General features: G+C 46.4%; 1 long non-coding RNA gene across 1 annotated transcript; it reads right to left on the bottom strand.

Moving 5' to 3' along the window:
- Positions 1–17,491: 17,491 nt before the first annotated feature.
- On the bottom strand, positions 17,492–18,998 carry LOC124023350. The gene is made up of 4 exons (XR_006836696.1): positions 18,731–18,998; positions 18,416–18,487; positions 18,106–18,247; positions 17,492–17,692 (listed from the first exon to the last, which is right to left on the bottom strand). It is a non-coding gene; the product is annotated as an uncharacterized LOC124023350 (long non-coding RNA).
- Positions 18,999–20,563: the final 1,565 nt, after the last annotated feature.

A 20,563-nucleotide genomic window follows, 5' to 3' on the forward strand; every position in this document is an offset into this window, starting at 1 on the left:
TAGTAGCGCTCACCAGTAGCCCTCCGCTTACTGATGGGCTCTGGCCTCTTACTGGACATGAAATAACAAAATGTCCAGCAACTCCGCAATAGAGGCACAGGCGGTTGGTGATCCTCTGTTCCCTCTCCTTATTCGAGATGCGAATCCCTCCCAGCTGCATGGGCTCAGTCTCAAAGCCAGAGGAGGAGATGGTTGCGATGCGGAGCAGGGAAACACCGTTGATGCGAGCTCTCTTCCACGAGCCCGGTGACGAAGATCTACCCGTCGTTCTATGCGGATGGCGAGAGCAATCAAAGAGTCCACATCTGAAGGAACCTCCCGGGAAAGAATCTCATCCTTAACCGCTGCGTGGAGTCCCTCCAGAAAACGAGCGAGCAGCGCCGGCTCGTTCCACTCACTAGAGGCAGCAAGAGTGCGAAACTCAATGGAATAATCCGTTATGGACCGTTCACCTTGGCATAAGGAAGCCAGGGCCCTAGAAGCCTCCTCACCAAAAACTGAACGGTCAAAAACCCGAATCATCTCCTCTTTAAAGTTCTGGAATCTGTTAGAGCAATCAGCCCTTGCCTCCCAGATAGCTGTGCCCCATTCTCGAGCCCGGCCAGTAAGGAGTGAAATGACGTAAGCAACCCGAGCTCTCTCTCTAGAGTATGTGTGGGGTTGGAGAGAGAACACAATCTCACACTGCGTGAGAAAGGAGCGGCACTCAGTGGGCTGCCCGGAGTAGCAAGGTGGGTTATTAACCCTGGGTTCTGGAGGCTCGGCAGGCCAGGGAGTAACAGGTGGCACGAGACGTAGACTCTGGAACTGTCCAGAGAGGTCGGAAACCTGAGCGGCCAGGTTCTCCACGGCATGGCGAGCAGCAGACAATTCCTGCTCGTGTCTGCCGAGCATGGCTCCTTGGATCTTGACGGCAGTGTAAACAGCGTCTGAAGTCGCTGGGTCCATTCCTTGGTCGGTTCCTTCTGTCATGCCGGTGAAAGAGGACCCAAACGCGACTTAACAGAAACAGAGTTTATTAATGCTCAAAACGGAATAACTGAAATCCTCTAGATTTGTAGAGGGAAAACAACTGGAGAAGCGGCCACAGACTGCAGGTCGCCGGGTAGGCGCAGGCCGTAGTCGACTGAAACACCTGCTCACACGCAGCGTCTGATGAAGGCACAAAACACGACAGGACAGGGTGATACACAATCACGGCAAAAAACACGACAGGACAGGGCGAAACGCAATCACAGCATGGTGAATACAATGCAAGGAACCGACGGCACAGGAACGGAACACAAAGGAATAAATAGGGACTCTAATCAGGGGAAAGGATCGGGAACAGGTGTGGGAAGACTAAATGATGATTAGGGGAATAGGAACAGCTGGGAGCAGGAACGGAACGATAGAGAGAAGAGAGAGCGAGAGAGTGAGAGAGGGAGGGGGAGAGAGAGGGATAGGAGGGAAAGAACCAAATAAGACCAGCAGAGGGAAACGAATAGCATGGGGAGCACAGGGACAAGACATGATAATAAATGACAAACATGACACATAATTGCAAAAGGGATTTCTAATGATCAATTAGCCTTTTAAAATGATAAAATTATAAACTTGGCTAACACAACATGCCATTGGAACACAGGAGTGATGGTTGCTGATAATGGGTCTCTGTACCTCCTCTGTAGATGTTCCATTAAAAATCATCCATTCCCAGCTACAACAGTCATATACAACATTAACAATGTCTACACTGTATTTCTAATCAATTTGATGTTATTTTAATGGACAGAGAAATGTGCTTTTCTTTCAAAAACAAGGACATTTCTAAGTGACCCCAAACATTTGAACGGTAGTATATATATATATTTTTTAAAGTAATGTAGTTCAGATAGTTTTCTTTCATATTTGCCAGGGCCATTATTTAGAGATTGTGACCGGAGCAAACAGAATGAACATATTGTCTTATGGACGGCTGTGGGATGGTCATATTTACCCATCATCATAATGCAGCAACTTGATGGACGGCTGTGGGATGGTCATATTTACCCATCATCATAATGCAGCAACTTGATGGACGGCTGTGGGATGGTCATATTTACCCATCATCATAATGCAGCAACTTGATGGACGGCTGTGGGATGGTCATATTTACCCATCATCATAATGCAGCAACTTGATGGACGGCTGTGGGATGGTCATATTTACCCATCATCATAATGCAGCAACTTGATGGACGGCTGTGGGATGGTCATATTTACCCATCATCATAATGCAGCAACTTGATGCACGGCTGTGGGATGGTCATATTTACCCATCATCATAATGCAGCAACTTGATGCACGGCTGTGGGATGGTCATATTTACCCATCATCATAATGCAGCAACTTGATGCACGGCTGTGGGATGGTCATATTTACCCATCATCATAATGCAGCAACTTGATGCACGGCTGTGGGATGGTCATATTTACCCATCATCATAATGCAGCAACTTGATGCACGGCTGTGGGATGGTCATATTTACCCATCATCATAATGCAGCAACTTGATGCACGGCTGTGGGATGGTCATATTTACCCATCATCATAATGCAGCAACTTGATGCACGGCTGTGGGATGGTCATATTTACCCATCATCATAATGCAGCAACTTGATGCACGGCTGTGGGATGGTCATATTTACCCATCATCATAATGCAGCAACTTGATGCACGGCTGTGGGATGGTCATATTTACCCATCATCATAATGCAGCAACTTGATGCACGGCTGTGGGATGGTCATATTTACCCATCATCATAATGCAGCAACTTGATGCACGGCTGTGGGATGGTCATATTTACCCATCATCATAATGCAGCAACTTGATGCACGGCTGTGGGATGGTCATATTTACCCATCATCATAATGCAGCAACTTGATGCACGGCTGTGGGATGGTCATATTTACCCATCATCATAATGCAGCAACTTGATGCACGGCTGTGGGATGGTCATATTTACCCATCATCATAATGCAGCAACTTGATGCACGGCTGTGGGATGGTCATATTTACCCATCATCATAATGCAGCATAATGCAGCAACTTGATGCACGGCTGTGGGATGGTCATATTTACCCATCATCATAATGCAGCAACTTGATGCACGGCTGTGGGATGGTCATATTTACCCATCATCATAATGCAGCAACTTGATGCACGGCTGTGGGATGGTCATATTTACCCATCATCATAATGCAGCAACTTGATGCACGGCTGTGGGATGGTCATATTTACCCATCATCATAATGCAGCAACTTGATGCACGGCTGTGGGATGGTCATATTTACCCATCATCATAATGCAGCAACTTGATGCACGGCTGTGGGATGGTCATATTTACCCATCATCATAATGCAGCAACTTGATGCACGGCTGTGGGATGGTCATATTTACCCATCATCATAATGCAGCAACTTGATGCACGGCTGTGGGATGGTCATATTTACCCATCATCATAATGCAGCAACTTGATGCACGGCTGTGGGATGGTCATATTTACCCATCATCATAATGCAGCAACTTGATGCACGGCTGTGGGATGGTCATATTTACCCATCATCATAATGCAGCAACTTGATGCACGGCTGTGGGATGGTCATATTTACCCATCATCATAATGCAGCAACTTGATGCACGGCTGTGGGATGGTCATATTTACCCATCATCATAATGCAGCAACTTGATGCACGGCTGTGGGATGGTCATATTTACCCATCATCATAATGCAGCAACTTGATGCACGGCTGTGGGATGGTCATATTTACCCATCATCATAATGCAGCAACTTGATGCATGGGATGGTCATATTTACCCATCATCATAATGCAGCAACTTGATGCACGGCTGTGGGATGGTCATATTTACCCATCATCATAATGCAGCAACTTGATGCACGGCTGTGGGATGGTCATATTTACCCATCATCATAATGCAGCAACTTGATGCACGGCTGTGGGATGGTCATATTTACCCATCATCATAATGCAGCAACTTGATGCACGGCTGTGGGATGGTCATATTTACCCATCATCATAATGCAGCAACTTGATGGACGGCTGTGGGATGGTCATATTTACCCATCATCATAATGCAGCAACTTGATGGACGGCTGTGGGATGGTCATATTTACCCATCATCATAATGCAGCAACTTGATGCACGGCTGTGGGATGGTCATATTTACCCATCATCATAATGCAGCAACTTGATGGACGGCTGTGGGATGGTCATATTTACCCATCATCATAATGCAGCAACTTGATGCACGGCTGTGGGATGGTCATATTTACCCATCATCATAATGCAGCAACTTGATGCACGGCTGTGGGATGGTCATATTTACCCATCATCATAATGCAGCAACTTGATGCACGGCTGTGGGATGGTCATATTTACCCATCATCATAATGCAGCAACTTGATGGCCACATCGAACCTCCACTTTATATGCCTGGCCTTGTGGATCTGTCCGAATCCCCCTCCACCAATCACTTCCCAGTCCTGCAGGCTGTCATTACTGATCAGGTCCAGTGCCGGGCTGCTGGGTAACGGCAGCGCCATCTTTCATTCAAAATATATTACAAAACATTGATGTTAAATACCTCAACTCAGACTTATCAAAGTAGCATGAAGACATTTACAGGCAAGATATGGAGTTGACATAAAAAGTACATAACAGACTATCGCAACTCAGTTATTTGGCCAAATTAGTTTATATATATATATATATATTGTAGAAAAGGCCCATGGAGTTGGTGGAATACTCCTTTAATTAATTGCCATTTACTCAGCTGGGCCAGGGGCGCTTTAATTAGGTCAGGTGGAAATGTCCTACAGATCTCAACTCTATAAAAGGAGGAAATTGCCATCGCCTGATCTCGCTGCTTTCTCTTCCCTAAATCCATCTGATCCAGAAGTTCTGTGCGTCCATGAATCCACGTAAGTCCACCGACTCTTACCTTTCATCTGAATGATCTGTGGTGATCGGGAGAGTGGGCCATTCAGTTATTGTTTATAGTTATCACCGCGGAGTGCGGCTTGGAGCGCACGCTTCAAACATATTGTGTAATGTGAATTGTTAATAATGACTGCTATGATTTGATCTTTGATTATGAATTTGATTGTATACATGTTATTTGTTTCCTTTGTGATGCAGCACAGACTACCAGTAAATATACCACTTTATGGTTAAAGGAATTCCTGCCTCAGTCTCACATTCCTCTGTCACCTGACACGTGACCACCTGTTCACCTTCACTGTCAGTCATCCTACCTGTCCAGCAACCCACACAGATTCCACTAATCTTTCAATGGTCCTTTGAGCCGGATGATGACTGAACCAAAGACAGGTGAAAAGGAAATGGAGGCGGAGAGGGAAGAATTGTCTCCACTGGAAGGAAGAAGAGAGGAGGAGAGAGCAGCTGAGGGAAAGGTCTTGGAACAAAGGAAATATCCAGGAGCTAAGCCTAAAGCAACAAAGGCTTCATCCTCAACTACCAGCAGCACCAGAAGAACCAGGCAAGCACCTGGTTATCTTAAGGACTATGTGGTCGAGGTTCCGACATCAAAGGGCAAGCCCACCAGAGCTCAAAGAGTTGATGGATCAACTATATGTTTCAGCCATCAACCATCCCCTCTGAGCCAAGGACCGGAAACTGCTTTGGAGCAGGAAAGTGGTCTACGTGAGGAACCTATGGAAGAGGTAACTCCCACTGCACAGGTCGACCAGCTTCCAGAGGCAGGCTCCGCTCACCCCTTAACTAATGGGAAATCGTCGAAGCACTCTAGACGGAGTGGGAGTTCGACCAGTGGATACCCCTTTGGAAGTGGCCATGGCAGCCGCCATTCACTAGCCCTCAGCAATTCACAGACCGCTGTCCTACAAGAGAGGATGAAACTATTAGCTTTGGAGGAAATTGAGCGTCAGATTGAGGAGGAACGACAGGCTGACGAACGATGTCACCAATTGGATGTGCAGGCCCGTAGAGCTCTACAGGAAAGGGAATTCATTGCCAAGGACCTGGCACAGCAGCGACGGCACCGTCAAGCCAGAAGGGAATTAGAGGAGGCACGGATGGTCTCATCCTTCCTGGAGAGGAACGAACAGGGAGTTGACCTGACCACCCCTCCACATGGACCTGAACTGTCTGCCTTTCTTTCCCAATCTGCCCCTCTGGTACAGCATGGCACACAGTCCTCGGAGGCTCCGGGGTCAACAGCCAACACGGAGCACGGGAGACGGGCCGCTCCGCCAACGCCCTCTATGCCAGTGACACAAGTTAGCATTCCTCCATCTGGACAAAGCATCACTCCTTCGCCTTTCCGCCAATTACCAACCAAGGCAAATCGTTCCTTTCATCCAGGGCCAGGCCAGTCCTCAAACAACAGGTCGGAGGGCTCTCGCCCAATTCCGGCTGCCACAAATGGTGGGTCTGGGACAGTAGGTGACCGGCCCAATGAGGCCACAGTGGGCTCATCAGAAGTCCCGGGTTTATCCTTCACGCAACCAGAAGAGGGAGCCAACATTATGAAACTTCTAGTAGCCTCAGCCTATGGAATTCCCAGACCCAAACTGCCATACTTTGAAAACGGAAAGGAGAGTGAATTTGTCCTTTTGGAAATGGCATTGGAGAGCCTACTGGGTATTCACGGTCATCTGTCAGAACGCTACAAATACCAAGTACTAATGGATCATTTGCGGTTTCCCAGTGCATACAGGCTGGCCCAATCCTTTATGCACTCCGCAACACCATACACTGCAGCTCTCCAGGCCCTGAAGGCGAGATATGGTGAGCCACGTCAGCTAGTCCAGAATGAACTAAACAACATCCTGAACACGTCTCCAATTAAAATGGGAGACCATGCTGCTTCCAAGAATTCTCCCTGGCTGTCCAATCCCTGACCTCGATGCTCCAATCCGTTGAAGGAGAAGACGGGAACGAGCTTAAATGTGGCTCCCACGTGGACAGGCTTCTCAGCAAACTTCCAGTGTACCTCAGAGACAGTTTCATTGAACATTGTTTGAATAAGGGCATCCTGAAAGAGGGCTCGAGAAGCACCTATGCTCTCAGAGACCTGGCCACATGGTTGGAGGTGAAGGCAAAGGCGAAGAGCATCGCTCACCAGGCCACAATCTCCGCCATAGCCACAGGGGGAAGGAAGGAGTTTGAACGCCAGCAGGGACAGAAAAGACCAAATCCCACTACCATGTACTTAAATAGTGAGGCCGGGGAGGAACCCGGGAAGAAGACCCCTCTCAAGAGCAAGAACATCAAATTCCAGCCTTACTGCCCATATTGCAATAGTAAGGGGCACTTCCTTGGCTCATGCCCCAGAGTAAAAAAGCTCACTCAAACTCAATTGAAGGCCTGGATCACTTCAGGCGAGCGATGCTACAAGTGTGCCCGTAGCCATAAGGTGGAGACCTGCACATTGAGGAAACCCTGCAACCGCTGTAAAGAAATCCATCTCACCGTGTTGCATGATCTATTTCCCCAAGCAAAGAAGGAGCAGAGTATGCTCATGGTAGGAGCTGCAAAGGAGCTGTATCTCGACCAGCAGAACCGGTCTCCAAGGGTCATGTTGAAGGTGGTCAAGGTCACTCTGCAAAGTGAAGGGAGAAGCATTGATACATTCGCCGTTCTAGATGATGGGTCAGAAAGAACAATCATTCTCACAGCGGCCACCCGTCAGCTTAACCTGGAAGGGACCCCGAGACCCTTAATCTCAGAACGGTGCGACATGATGTTATCCAAATGAAAGGCTCTGCTGTAACCTTTAGCATTTCACCTTCAGGAAACAGGGACGTGGCCTATAACATCACCAATGCCTTCACGGCAGATGGCTTGAATCTCGCAGAGCACTCCTGCCCGGTAAGTGTTCTACAGAAACAATATCCTCATCTACGAGGATTGCCTCTTCCTAACCTGGCCAGAGTAGCACCACTTATCCTGATTGGGTCAGACCACCCACATCTCGTCACCCCGACTGAGCCTATACGAGCTGGACCAGAAGGAGGACCCATTGCTGTCCATACATCCTTGGGTTGGGCTGTGCAAGGTCCATCCCATCTACTTCTCTCCACCCAAGCTGTACAGTCACAGCAAGTCCTCTTCACCAGAAGCAATCCAGATGCAGCCACTGACCTCCTTCGGAATGTTGAGATGCTATGGAAGATGGACACCTTCTCCAACCGGAAGCTACAGGAGGTCACTCGCTCGAAAAATGACTCCTATGCATTAGACCTCCTGGAGAAGAGCACCACCACCACTGAAATGGATGGCGTTCGCAGGTATGCAACCCCACTGCTACGGGTGCCCAACCATCCTCCTCTGGCAACCACGACACGGGCTGTACTCCCACTACTGCGTGGAACAGAGCGACGCCTGGTGAAGAATCCTGAGCTTGCAGAAGTTCATAACCGAGAGATTCATAACCTTGTGAAGGCAGGCTACGTCACTGAAGTGACAGCTCATGAAGAGGGAAACGCACTCCGTGAATCCTGGTATCTCCCTCACCATGTTATCCAGCAACATGGTGGGAAGTATAGACTTGTCTTCAACTGTTCATTCCAAGCAGCTGGTCAAAGCCTGAATGACTGTCTACTCCCGGACCAACCTTAGGTCCTTCCTTGCTCGGTGTCCTTCTCCGGTTCCGGCAGCACTCTACAGCCATCAGTGGAGACATCAAAGCCATGTTTCATCAGATTCGTTTACTGCCTTCCGACACCACACTGCTCCGGTTCATATGGCGAAATATGGAACGAGATGCAGAGCCCACAATCTATGAATGGCAGGTACTCCCATTCGGCACCACCTGCAGTCCTTGCTGTGCCATATACGCTCTGCAGAGACACGCACGGGAGCATCCAGACAGTGACCCAGAAGTATTGGATTCAGTGGAAAATGCCTTCTATGTGGATAACTGCTTACAAAGCATCCCATCCACGGCTGAAGCGAAATCACTCCTTGATAAAGTGCGGAATCTCCTGTCCAAAGGGGGATTTGAGGTCCGACAGTGGGCTAGTAACAGAGCGGAGGTTATCCAGCACCTCCCGCCACAAGCTAGGTCCAGTAGCAGTGAACTATGGCTAACGCAGTCTGGTGCTAACCCAGAAGAGCCCACTCTAGGACTGAGGTGGAGCTGCCTACCGGATACCCTGGGGTATAAGCACCGCTCATCCCCGAGTACCGAAACCCCCACTCTGCGCACCATCTATCGGACCCTGGCCAGTCAATACGATCCCCTTGGGTATATCCTGCCATACACAACACGGGCCAAAGTCTTAGTCCAGGACCTGTGGCAGACCAAGAGGGACTGGGATGAACCAATCCACCCAGCTGACCTAGTGGAACGATGGATCTGTTGGGAAACTGAGTTAACGGAGCTCTCTGATGTCCAAATGCCAAGATGTTATGTACCATCCTGTGTTGACCAACTGGGATCATGCCTGGAACTGCATGTGTTCTGTGACGCTTCGGAGCGAGCTTATGGGGCGGTTTCCTATCTTAGAGTGGAGGATAAGGCAGGCCACACCCATGTCTCCTTTGTCATGGCCAGGTCCAGGGTCGCACCCAAGAAGCAGTTGTCAATGCCTAGGCTGGAACTCAGTGCTGCCCTTTCCGGAGCCCAGTTGGCCTCTACCTTGCGAGCCGAGCTCACCTTGCCAATCCAAAGGATCATCTACTGGAGTGATTCGACCACTGTATTGACATGGCTCAAGTCGGAGTCCTGCAGGTATAAGGTGTTTGTCGGGACTCGCATTGCGGAAATCCAAGACCTAACAGAAGTCCAGGACTGGAGGTATGTTGATAGCATAAACAATCCTGCTGATGACATTACTAGAGGTAAAACCCTTAAGGAATTGGCTAAACCCCATCGCTGGAGCTTGGGACCACCATTCTTGTCCCAACCAGAGAACGAGTGGCCGACAGCCCCCAGGCGTGCGGCCCCTCCGCGACCGACTGAAGCTCATGAGTTAAGGAAGTCTGCCCAATGCTACAGCATTTCTACGGAACCAACAACGGCTCTCCCTGACCTAACACAATCCCAAACACTGCCGGATCTGATCACAGCCACAAACCAGACCTCAGATGGGGTGGCTTCTATACCTACCTCCCTCGCGGCAGAGACACTACTCCTCCAGCAAGCACAAGCAGTTAGCTTCCCTGAGGAGTTAAAAGCTCTGAAAGCCGGTAGGGAAGTGGCTAAGGGCAGCCGTCTTCTCTCTCTTGCCCCAGAATATGATCCAATCCTTGGAGTGATCAGAGTCGGAGGAGGCTGCGCCAAGCGGAGGTTTTGGACCCAGATGCTATCCACCCAATTATCCTCGACTCCAGACACCCTCTTACCAGGCTCCTCATCAAGAGTTATGATGAGCGGCTTCTCCACCCAGGGCCAGAGAGGGTCTATGGGGAGATGAGGCGGAAGTACTGGATAATTGGAGGACGAGGAGCCATTCGTAAGCACCAATACGCCTGCGTAGAATGTCAGAGATGGCGGGCCGGAGCTACGGTGCCCAAAATGGCAGATTTACCCCCTGCTCGCTTGCGCCTCCTTAAACCACCCTTCTGGTCAACAGGAGTAGATTGCTTCGGCCCCTTGATGATCAAGTTAGGTCGTCGTGTGGAAAAGCGCTGGGGCATTCTATTCAAGTGTATGACAACCAGATGTGTCCACCTGGACCTACTGGAGAGTTTGGATACGGAAGCCTTCCTCATGGCCCTACGGCGGTTTATCTCCCGACGGGGAAACCCTACGAGATCCTGGCTGACAGAGGTACGAACTTCAAGGCAGGAGAAGCCAGGTTGGAGGAAGCCTTCCAAGCCATGGAACCCAGCCTCCAGGATCAGCTGATGGACCAACAAATCTCATTCAAATTTAACCCTCCAGGCGCTCCTCATTTTGGAGGAACATGGGAGCGAGAGATCAAATCTGTAAAGACGGCCTTACGAGTCGTACTAGGGGACCAAACTGTCACTGAAACGGTCTTGAGGACTGTCCTGATAGAGGTGGAAGGGATTCTGAACTCCAAACCCTTGGGATATCTCTCTGCAGACATCGCTGACCCCGATCCGGTTACACCGAATATGCTCTTGATGGGACGCCGAGATGCGTCACTTCCTCAAGCCATGTATGCTGATACCAACCTCGTAGGCAGACGCCGGTGGCGACACAGCCAAATCTTAGCTGACCATTTTTGGGCCCGATTCATTCGGGATTACCTACCAAGTCTACAGCACAGAGGGAAATGGCGGAGAGAAATGGCCAGCCTGGAAACTGGCCAAGTAGTAATGATGGTGGACCCTCAGCTGCCTCGAGCCTCCTGGCCGGTGGGCCGTATAACTAAGACCATGCCTGGGACCGATGGTCGTGTTAGATCAGTGGAAATCCAGGTGAAGAACCGGACATATATCCGGCCAGTTGCCCGACTGATTCCTCTCCCTGAGATGACAGAGGATGGGGAGCAATGAGCCTTTTTGAGGAATGTGGAAATTAACAAATTTCCGGGGTGGCTGTAGAAAAGGCCCATGGAGTTGGTGGAATACTCCTTTAATTAATTGCCATTTACTCAGCTGGGCCAGGGGCGCTTTAATTAGGTCAGGTGGAAATGTCCTACAGATCTCAACTCTATAAAAGGAGGAAATTGCCATCGCCTGATCTCGCTGCTTTCTCTTCCCTAAATCCATCTGATCCAGAAGTTCTGTGCGTCCATGAATCCACGTAAGTCCACCGACTCTTACCTTTCATCTGAATGATCTGTGGTGATCGGGAGAGTGGGCCATTCAGTTATTGTTTATAGTTATCACCGCGGAGCGCGGCTTGGAGCGCACGCTTCAAACATATTGTGTAATGTGAATTGTTAATAATGACTGCTATGATTTGATCTTTGATTATGAATTTGATTGTATACATGTTATTTGTTTCCTTTGTGATGCAGCACAGACTACCAGTAAATATACCACTTTATGGTTAAAGGAATTCCTGCCTCAGTCTCACATTCCTCTGTCACCTGACACGTGACCACCTGTTCACCTTCACTGTCAGTCATCCTACCTGTCCAGCAACCCACACAGATTCCACTAATCTTTCATATATATTGCACTAAACAATGAAACTCTGTGTTGGGATTCGCATGTCAATAACCTGTGAAATGAACCTTTCGCTTTACTTCAGTATCATGTCCTAAAGGTCGTGTTCCCCTGCTCAGCGGTTGATAATGTATGTATGACTCTTTACTTCAGTATCATGTCCTAAAGGTCGTGTTCCCCTGCTCAGCGGTTGATAATGTATGTATGACTCTTTACTTCAGTATCATGTCCTAAAGGTCGTGTTCCCCTGCTCAGCGGTTGATAATGTATGTATGACTCTTTACTTCAGTATCATGTCCTAAAGGTCGTGTTCCCCTGCTCAGCGGTTGATAATGTATGTATGACTCTTTACTTCAGTATCATGTCCTAAAGGTCGTGTTCCCCTGCTCAGCGGTTGATAATGTATGTATGACTCATTACTTCAGTATCATGTCCTAAAGGTCGTGTTCCCCTGCTCAGCGGTTGATAATGTATGTTTGACTCTTTACTTCAGTATCATGTCCTAAAGGTCCTCGGATGGGGCCACAGTGTCTCCTGACCCCTCCTGTCTCAGCCTCCAGTATTTATGCTGCAGTAGTTTATGTGTCGGGGGGCTAGGGTCAGTTTGTTTATCTGGAGTACTTCTCCTGTCCTATTCAGGTGTCCTGTGTGAATCTAAGTGTGCGTTCTCTAATTCTCTCCTTCTCTCTTTCTTTCTCTCTCTCGGAGGACCTGAGCCCTAGGACCATGCCCCAAGACTACCTGACATGATGACTCCTTGCTGTCCCCAGTCCACCTGGCCATGCTGCTGCTCCAGTTTCAACTGACCTGAGCCCTAGGACCATGTCCCAGGACTACCTGACATGAGGACTCCTTGCTGTCCCCAGTCCACCTGGCCATGCTCCTGCTCCAGTTTCAACTGTTCTGCCTTACTATTATTCAACCATGCTGGTCATTTATGAACATTTGAACATCTTGGCCACGTTCTGTTATAATCTCCACCCGGCACAGCCAGAAGAGGACTGGCCACCCCACATATGCTCTCTCTAATTCTCTCTTTCTTTCTCTCTCTCGGAGGACCTGAGCCCTAGGACCGTGCCCCAGGACTACCTGACATGATGGCTCCTTGCTGTCCCCAGTCCACCTGACTGTGCTGCTGCTCCAGTTTCAACTGTTCTGCCTTATTATTATTTGACCATGCTGGTCATTTATGAACATTTGAACATCTTGGTCATGTTCTGTTACAATCTCTACCCGGCACAGCCAGAAGAGGACTGGCCACCCCACATAGCCCGGTTCCTCTCTAGGTTTCTTCCTAGGTTTTGGCCTTTCTAGGGAGTTTTTCCTAGCCACCGTGCTTTTACACCTGCATTGTTTGCTGTTTGGGGTTTTAGGCTGGGTTTCTGTACAGCACTTTGAGATATCAGCTGATGTACGAAGGGCTATATAAATAAATTTGATTTGATTTGGTGTTCCCCTGCTCAGCGGTTGATAATGTATGTATGACTCTTTACTTCAGTATCATGTCCTAAAGGTCGTGTTCCCCTGCTCAGCGGTTGATAATGTATGTATGACTCTTTACTTCAGTATCATGTCCTAAAGGTCGTGTTCCCCTGCTCAGCGGTTGATAATGTATGTTTGACTCTTTACTTCAGTATCATGTCCTAAAGGTCCTCGGATGGGGCCACAGTGTCTCCTGACCCCTCCTGTCTCAGCCTCCAGTATTTATGCTGCAGTAGTTTATGTGTCGGGGGGCTAGGGTCAGTTTGTTTATCTGGAGTACTTCTCCTGTCCTATTCAGGTGTCCTGTGTGAATCTAAGTGTGCGTTCTCTAATTCTCTCCTTCTCTCTTTCTTTCTCTCTCTCGGAGGACCTGAGCCCTAGGACCATGCCCCAAGACTACCTGACATGATGACTCCTTGCTGTCCCCAGTCCACCTGACCATGCTGCTGCTCCAGTTTCAACTGACCTGAGCCCTAGGACCATGTCCCAGGACTACCTGACATGAGGACTCCTTGCTGTCCCCAGTCCACCTGGCCATGCTCCTGCTCCAGTTTCAACTGTTCTGCCTTACTATTATTCAACCATGCTGGTCATTTATGAACATTTGAACATCTTGGCCACGTTCTGTTATAATCTCCACCCGGCACAGCCAGAAGAGGACTGGCCACCCCACATATGCTCTCTCTAATTCTCTCTTTCTTTCTCTCTCTCGGAGGACCTGAGCCCTAGGACCGTGCCCCAGGACTACCTGACATGATGGCTCCTTGCTGTCCCCAGTCCACCTGACTGTGCTGCTGCTCCAGTTTCAACTGTTCTGCCTTATTATTATTTGACCATGCTGGTCATTTATGAACATTTGAACATCTTGGTCATGTTCTGTTACAATCTCTACCCGGCACAGCCAGAAGAGGACTGGCCACCCCACATAGCCCGGTTCCTCTCTAGGTTTCTTCCTAGGTTTTGGCCTTTCTAGGGAGTTTTTCCTAGCCACCGTGCTTTTACACCTGCATTGTTTGCTGTTTGGGGTTTTAGGCTGGGTTTCTGTACAGCACTTTGAGATATCAGCTGATGTACGAAGGGCTATATAAATAAATTTGATTTGATTTGGTGTTCCCCTGCTCAGCGGTTGATAATGTATGTATGACTCTTTACTTCAGTATCATGTCCTAAAGGTCGTGTTCCCCTGCTCAGCGGTTGATAATGTATGTATGACTCTTTACTTCAGTATCATGTCCTAAAGGTCGTGTTCCCCTGCTCAGCGGTTGCATTCATCAACCAATGGGTGAGTGGCATATCATCAGCTGTGCCGTTGGGCACCGGACTGCTGTAACATATGATGTGGTTGGCTGATATATAAAATAGCTATCCAGCCGTTGTCAGATCTGGCAGGTGTCAGTAATGTCTGACCAATGGAACATGACCTTAGTTCATTTAAAACAAAATCATTTAATATCAAATCAAATCTAAATGTATTTGTCACATACACATGGTTAGCAGATGTTAATGTGAGTGTAGCGAAATGCTTGTGCTTCTAGTTCCGACCGTGCAGTAATATCTAACAAGTAATCCAACCTAACAATTTTACAACAACTACCTTACACACACAAGTGTAAAGGAATGAATAAGAATATGTACATAAAAATAAAGGATTGAGTGATGGCCGAACGGCATAGGCAAGATGCAGTAGATGGTATAGAGTACAGTAATTACATATGAGATGAGTAATGTAGGGTATGTAAACAAGATGCAGTAGATGGTATAGAGTACAGTAATTACATATGAGATGAGTAATGTAGGGTATGTAAACAAGATGCAGTAGATGGTATAGAGTACAGTAATTACATATGAGATGAGTAATGTAGGGTATGTAAACATTAGTGGAATTGTTTAAAGTGGCTAGTGATACATTTATTACATCAATTTTTCCATTATTAAAGTGGCTAGAGTTGACCAATATATATATCATATTGGGTGGGGGGGGGTTCTGAATGAATGTAAATTTAGAAAATGCAAAAAGAAAGTTGTTTTACACCGGCAAACTGTGGAAAGAGACATTATACAGCTGGTGGGAGTTGTAGTTCGTGTTTGTAGTTCTAAATAAACGGATGTAACTTTTCGGCTTCGCGCTTCTTCTTGGCAGTCAAATACAGGGTTTCGAAACCCAGAGGTGCAAGACGAGACTTCCAGGAAAGATTGCGATACACACCAAACAGACCAGCCCGGGGTTTCAGAAGTCAATTAGAGAAGTGAAAGATTCTTCCGAAGTTGTTAACTTTCTCGAAATCTAAAGGCACAAGCTAGATTGGAGCCAATGTCTTAAATAGTTGAACATGGTATTACTCCAACCTCTGAAAGTAAAAACTGACACGTTTTCATTTTCGAAAAAACGTTATATTGCCTTTGATTTGACGGTCCGCACATGCGCAGTTCGCGTTAGAATATATGACGCCATCAGTTTGAATAGCTGTACGGTCTTTGTCAAATACTTTGAAAACCGGCAAATAAAAGTAAATTCACCCGGAAACACTTACACATTTTAATATTTATCTTAGTATGATCGCGTTGTCATGTCTTTGACAATGCAAACTTTAGACTCATTTTTAACTTACAAAATAAAAATACGGAAGTTACATTTCAGGATCTGACCGTTTGTTCGACGTAAATAATGTAAATGTTATTCAATAGAAAATGTTAATAGCGATCATTATGAAACAATCACGTACCTGCATTTGGTGTGATTTGTTGAAACTGTTGGTCAATCGTGTGCAAATAGATGTAGGCCTATTGGTTCAGTTTAGCGAAGTATGAATTACTGATAGTTTATTGAAAAAGAGTCTGGCTGCTCTGTGTCTGGGAGTAGTGGGGATTTCACTCTTATGCCATTTGCTACCACGTCATTTCTGGTGAAATATAATTCTTGCAGGATTTACTGATTCTGTTACACATAAAGGCAACAACAATAACAACAATTATAGTGACCTGTATTAGCCTTTTGGTGTTGGGTGGACAGTCCCTGGGTTCGTGCCCCAGTTGGGGCTAACTATTTACATAAATTATTCTTTGATCGTGTATATTTGGTTGATCTAGACATGCACAGTGCTTAATTTGAGCCGGATCCGGTACATCTACACGAGAAAGAAAATCACTGTTTGTAATGTAAAAATTATAATCAAAAGCACCCAGAGTTCATTTGAGTTATGCCCTCAATACCTAATTCTGCTGCCCCCTAAAAAAAACGTAATTGTAAAACATAGATTTTCAGTCCGCGCCTGATATTCTTAGAATTCATTCGTGTTGGGCCGGTCCGGTTTTATGGTTTGCGCAATATTATAGACTATGTTTTTGAGAGCAACGCGTAGCCGTTGCTGCGGTGAGAGAGAGATCTGTGATCTCGCTCCCTCTCTCTGCTCTAATTGACACGCAACTCTCATCTCTTAAACGGTTGCACTTCATCATTTATACACTTATAGAGTCATGTGCTGGAGGAGCAGCACCCCTGATCATACCGCGGGAAGGTGCTGGAGGAGCAGCACCCCTGATTAATTGAAATGCATTTGCTGACGTTATAAAATTACTGCTGTCTGTTCAGAAAGAAATTATTCTGAATACTACACCAGGAGCAGGTCTATAATTTAGCCACAGAGGAGCAATAGCTTCTTTAAGCAATAGACTAGCTGTGGATTGTGTTTGTGTAGCCCATTCATAAGGCATATAGACCTAACCCAGGAACGCAAGGCAAATCTGTCAGTGAACAGCATGCAGCCAGAGCAAACCATTCCCAATATTTCAAGTAGGCTACAATCACAGGAAAACACAGGTTGGAAAGCAAATGTCTCCTGCTTAAAATAGAAGACTGTAATCTGGTTATAGGCTAACAAAATATTGTATAAACTTCCAAGTAGACCTAATGAGCAAACATTGTTTTGCAAAGTAATACATAAGAGATAGACTTATGCCTAGTAAAATAAAAAAATGTTTCCAAATGATTCATAATTAAAGTTTTATAATTGCATCACGATACATGATCCATCACCAAAGCCCTTCCATCTACATACATCAGAATAGTTCAGTTGAGTGTTCTTGACCTATGAAGGGGACCTGGCAGAAATGGATAGAGGCAATCAAGGTGTGGAAATGTTCACATACTGTATGTTTTCAAAGAGTAAGGTGGAACTACAGTACAACTGTAATACTGGTCATAATGGCTGTCCTAGGATCAGATTACCTGACTAAATACTAACCAAACCATTAAAGAGTAAGGTGGAACTACAGTGTAGCTTTAATATAGCTCCTAATGGCTGTCCTAGGATCAGATTACCTGACTAAATACTAACCAAACCATTGAAGAGTAAGGTGGAACTACAGTGTAGCTTTAATACAGGTCCTAATGGCTGTCCGAGGATCAGATTATCCTGACTAAATACTAACCAAACCATGACAGAACTAAATCATATCAGATATATAGGGGCCAATATGAAATGTAGTATGTGGCTTTATGATGAGTCACTCACCCACTGTAGGTCTCTGAAACACAGGAGTACTCTGTGCAGCTCTGACCAGCTCCTCTTTGTAGGAAGTCAGCACTTGTCTCCGGATTCTATCTCCCATGATCCTTAGCTGATACTCCTCTGGGTTCTCCCCCAGTGGAACGGGCTGGTGAGGAAGGAAATGTAGTCATTGGAGTTTTGTTCTGTTATGTAACATTCTCCACGGTGGAGTTTGGCCTGAGCAAGGCACTACAACAGAATATTTAGTGATTTCTCAATCTTTAGTATTGTTTAATATTAAGAAAAAGGAAGTCAAGGAAAGTTCAGAACTTACTCAGACGCACGTCCATCTCAGCTCAGCCGGGGAAAAGGAGACTCTCACAACTAGTAATGTTATCACTCCACACTGAGGACGTTATGGAAAACACTATTACTGAATGAGGAAATCACAATTGTGGTGTTTTAGTGTGTGTGTGTGTGTGTGTGTGTGTGTGTGTGTGTGTGTGTGTGTGTGTGTGTGTGTGTGTGTGTGTGTGTGTGTGTGTGTGTGTGTGTGTGTGTGTGTGTGTGTGTGTGTGTGTGTGTGTGTGTGTGTGTGTGTGTGTGTGTGTGTGTGTAAAGCCATGCAGCAAGTCAACTGAACACTCACCTAATATTCGTATTGCTGTGTGCTCCAGTCCTTCTCTCTATCAGGTGAACCCTCACATGTAGACTACACACATCCTCGACTCTATCAGGTGAACCCTCACATGTAGACTACACACATCCTCGACTCTATCAGGTGAACCATCACATGTAGTCTACACACATCCTAGACTCTATCAGGTGAACCATCACATGTAGACTACACACATCCTCTATCAGGTGAACCATCACATGTAGACTACACACATCCTCTATCAGGTGAACCATCACATGTAGACTACACACATCCTCTATCAGGTGAACCATCACATGTAGACTACACACATCCTCTATCAGGTGAACCATCACATGTAGACTACACACATCCTCTATCAGGTGAACCATCACATGTAGACTACACACATCCTCTATCAGGTGAACCATCACATGTAGACTACACACATCCTCTATCAGGTGAACCATCACATGTAGACTACACACATCCTCTATCAGGTGAACCATCACAGGTAGTCTACACACATCCTCTATCAGGTGAACCATCACAGGTAGACTACACACATCCTCTATCAGGTGAACCATCACAGGTAGTCTACACACATCCTCTATCAGGTGAACCATCACATGTAGACTACACACATCCTCTATCAGGTGAACCATCACAGGTAGTCTACACACATCCTCTATCAGGTGAACCATCACATGTAGACTACACACATCCTCTATCAGGTGAACCATCACATGTAGACTACACACATCCTAGACTCTATCAGGTGAACCATCACATGTAGACTACACACATCCTCTATCAGGTGAACCATCACATGTAGTCTACACACATCCTAGACTCTATCAGGTGAACCATCACATGTAGACTACACACATCCTCTATCAGGTGAACCATCACATGTAGACTACACACATCCTCTATCAGGTGAACCATCACATGTAGACTACACACATCCTCTATCAGGTGAACCATCACATGTAGACTACACACATCCTCTATCAGGTGAACCATCACAGGTAGTCTACACACATCCTCTATCAGGTGAACCATCACATGTAGACTACACACATCCTCTATCAGGTGAACCATCACAGGTAGTCTACACACATCCTCTATCAGGTGAACCATCACATGTAGACTACACACATCCTCTATCAGGTGAACCATCGCATGTAGACTACACACATCCTAGACTGGTGCCGTAGTAAGTATGTGAGGTCACCCTCCCTCCCTTCTGGGTCTCTTACCTCAAAGAATTTAAACTTTGTATTATCTCAAATGACCTTGTGCCAGTTGTCGAGACAACACCAGGTAAACACCTGTAAGGACACGCCCCTCTAATGTGACTACAGATCTCTCTAACGGAATGATATTAATAGACCATGTGACTATAGATCTCTAACACAATGATATTAATAGACCATGTGACTACAGATCTCTAACAGAATGATATTAATAGACCATGTGACTACAGATCTCTAACAGAATGATATTAATAGACCATGTGACTACAGATCTCTAACACAATGATATTAATAGACCATGTGACTACAGATCTCTAACAGAATGATATTAATAGACCATGTGACTACAGATCTCTAACAGAATGATATTAATAGACCATGTGACTACAGATCTCTAACACAATGATATTAATAGACCATGTGACTATAGATCTCTAACACAATGATATTAATAGACCATGTGACTACAGATCTCTAACAGAATGATATTAATAGACCATGTGACTACAGATCTCTAACAGAATGATATTAATAGACCATGTGACTACAGATCTCTAACAGAATGATATTAATAGACCATGTGACT

This window comes from Oncorhynchus gorbuscha, unplaced genomic scaffold, assembly GCF_021184085.1.
Source record: "Oncorhynchus gorbuscha isolate QuinsamMale2020 ecotype Even-year unplaced genomic scaffold, OgorEven_v1.0 Un_scaffold_1602, whole genome shotgun sequence".
In the NCBI taxonomy this organism is placed as follows: Eukaryota; Metazoa; Chordata; class Actinopteri; order Salmoniformes; family Salmonidae; genus Oncorhynchus; species Oncorhynchus gorbuscha.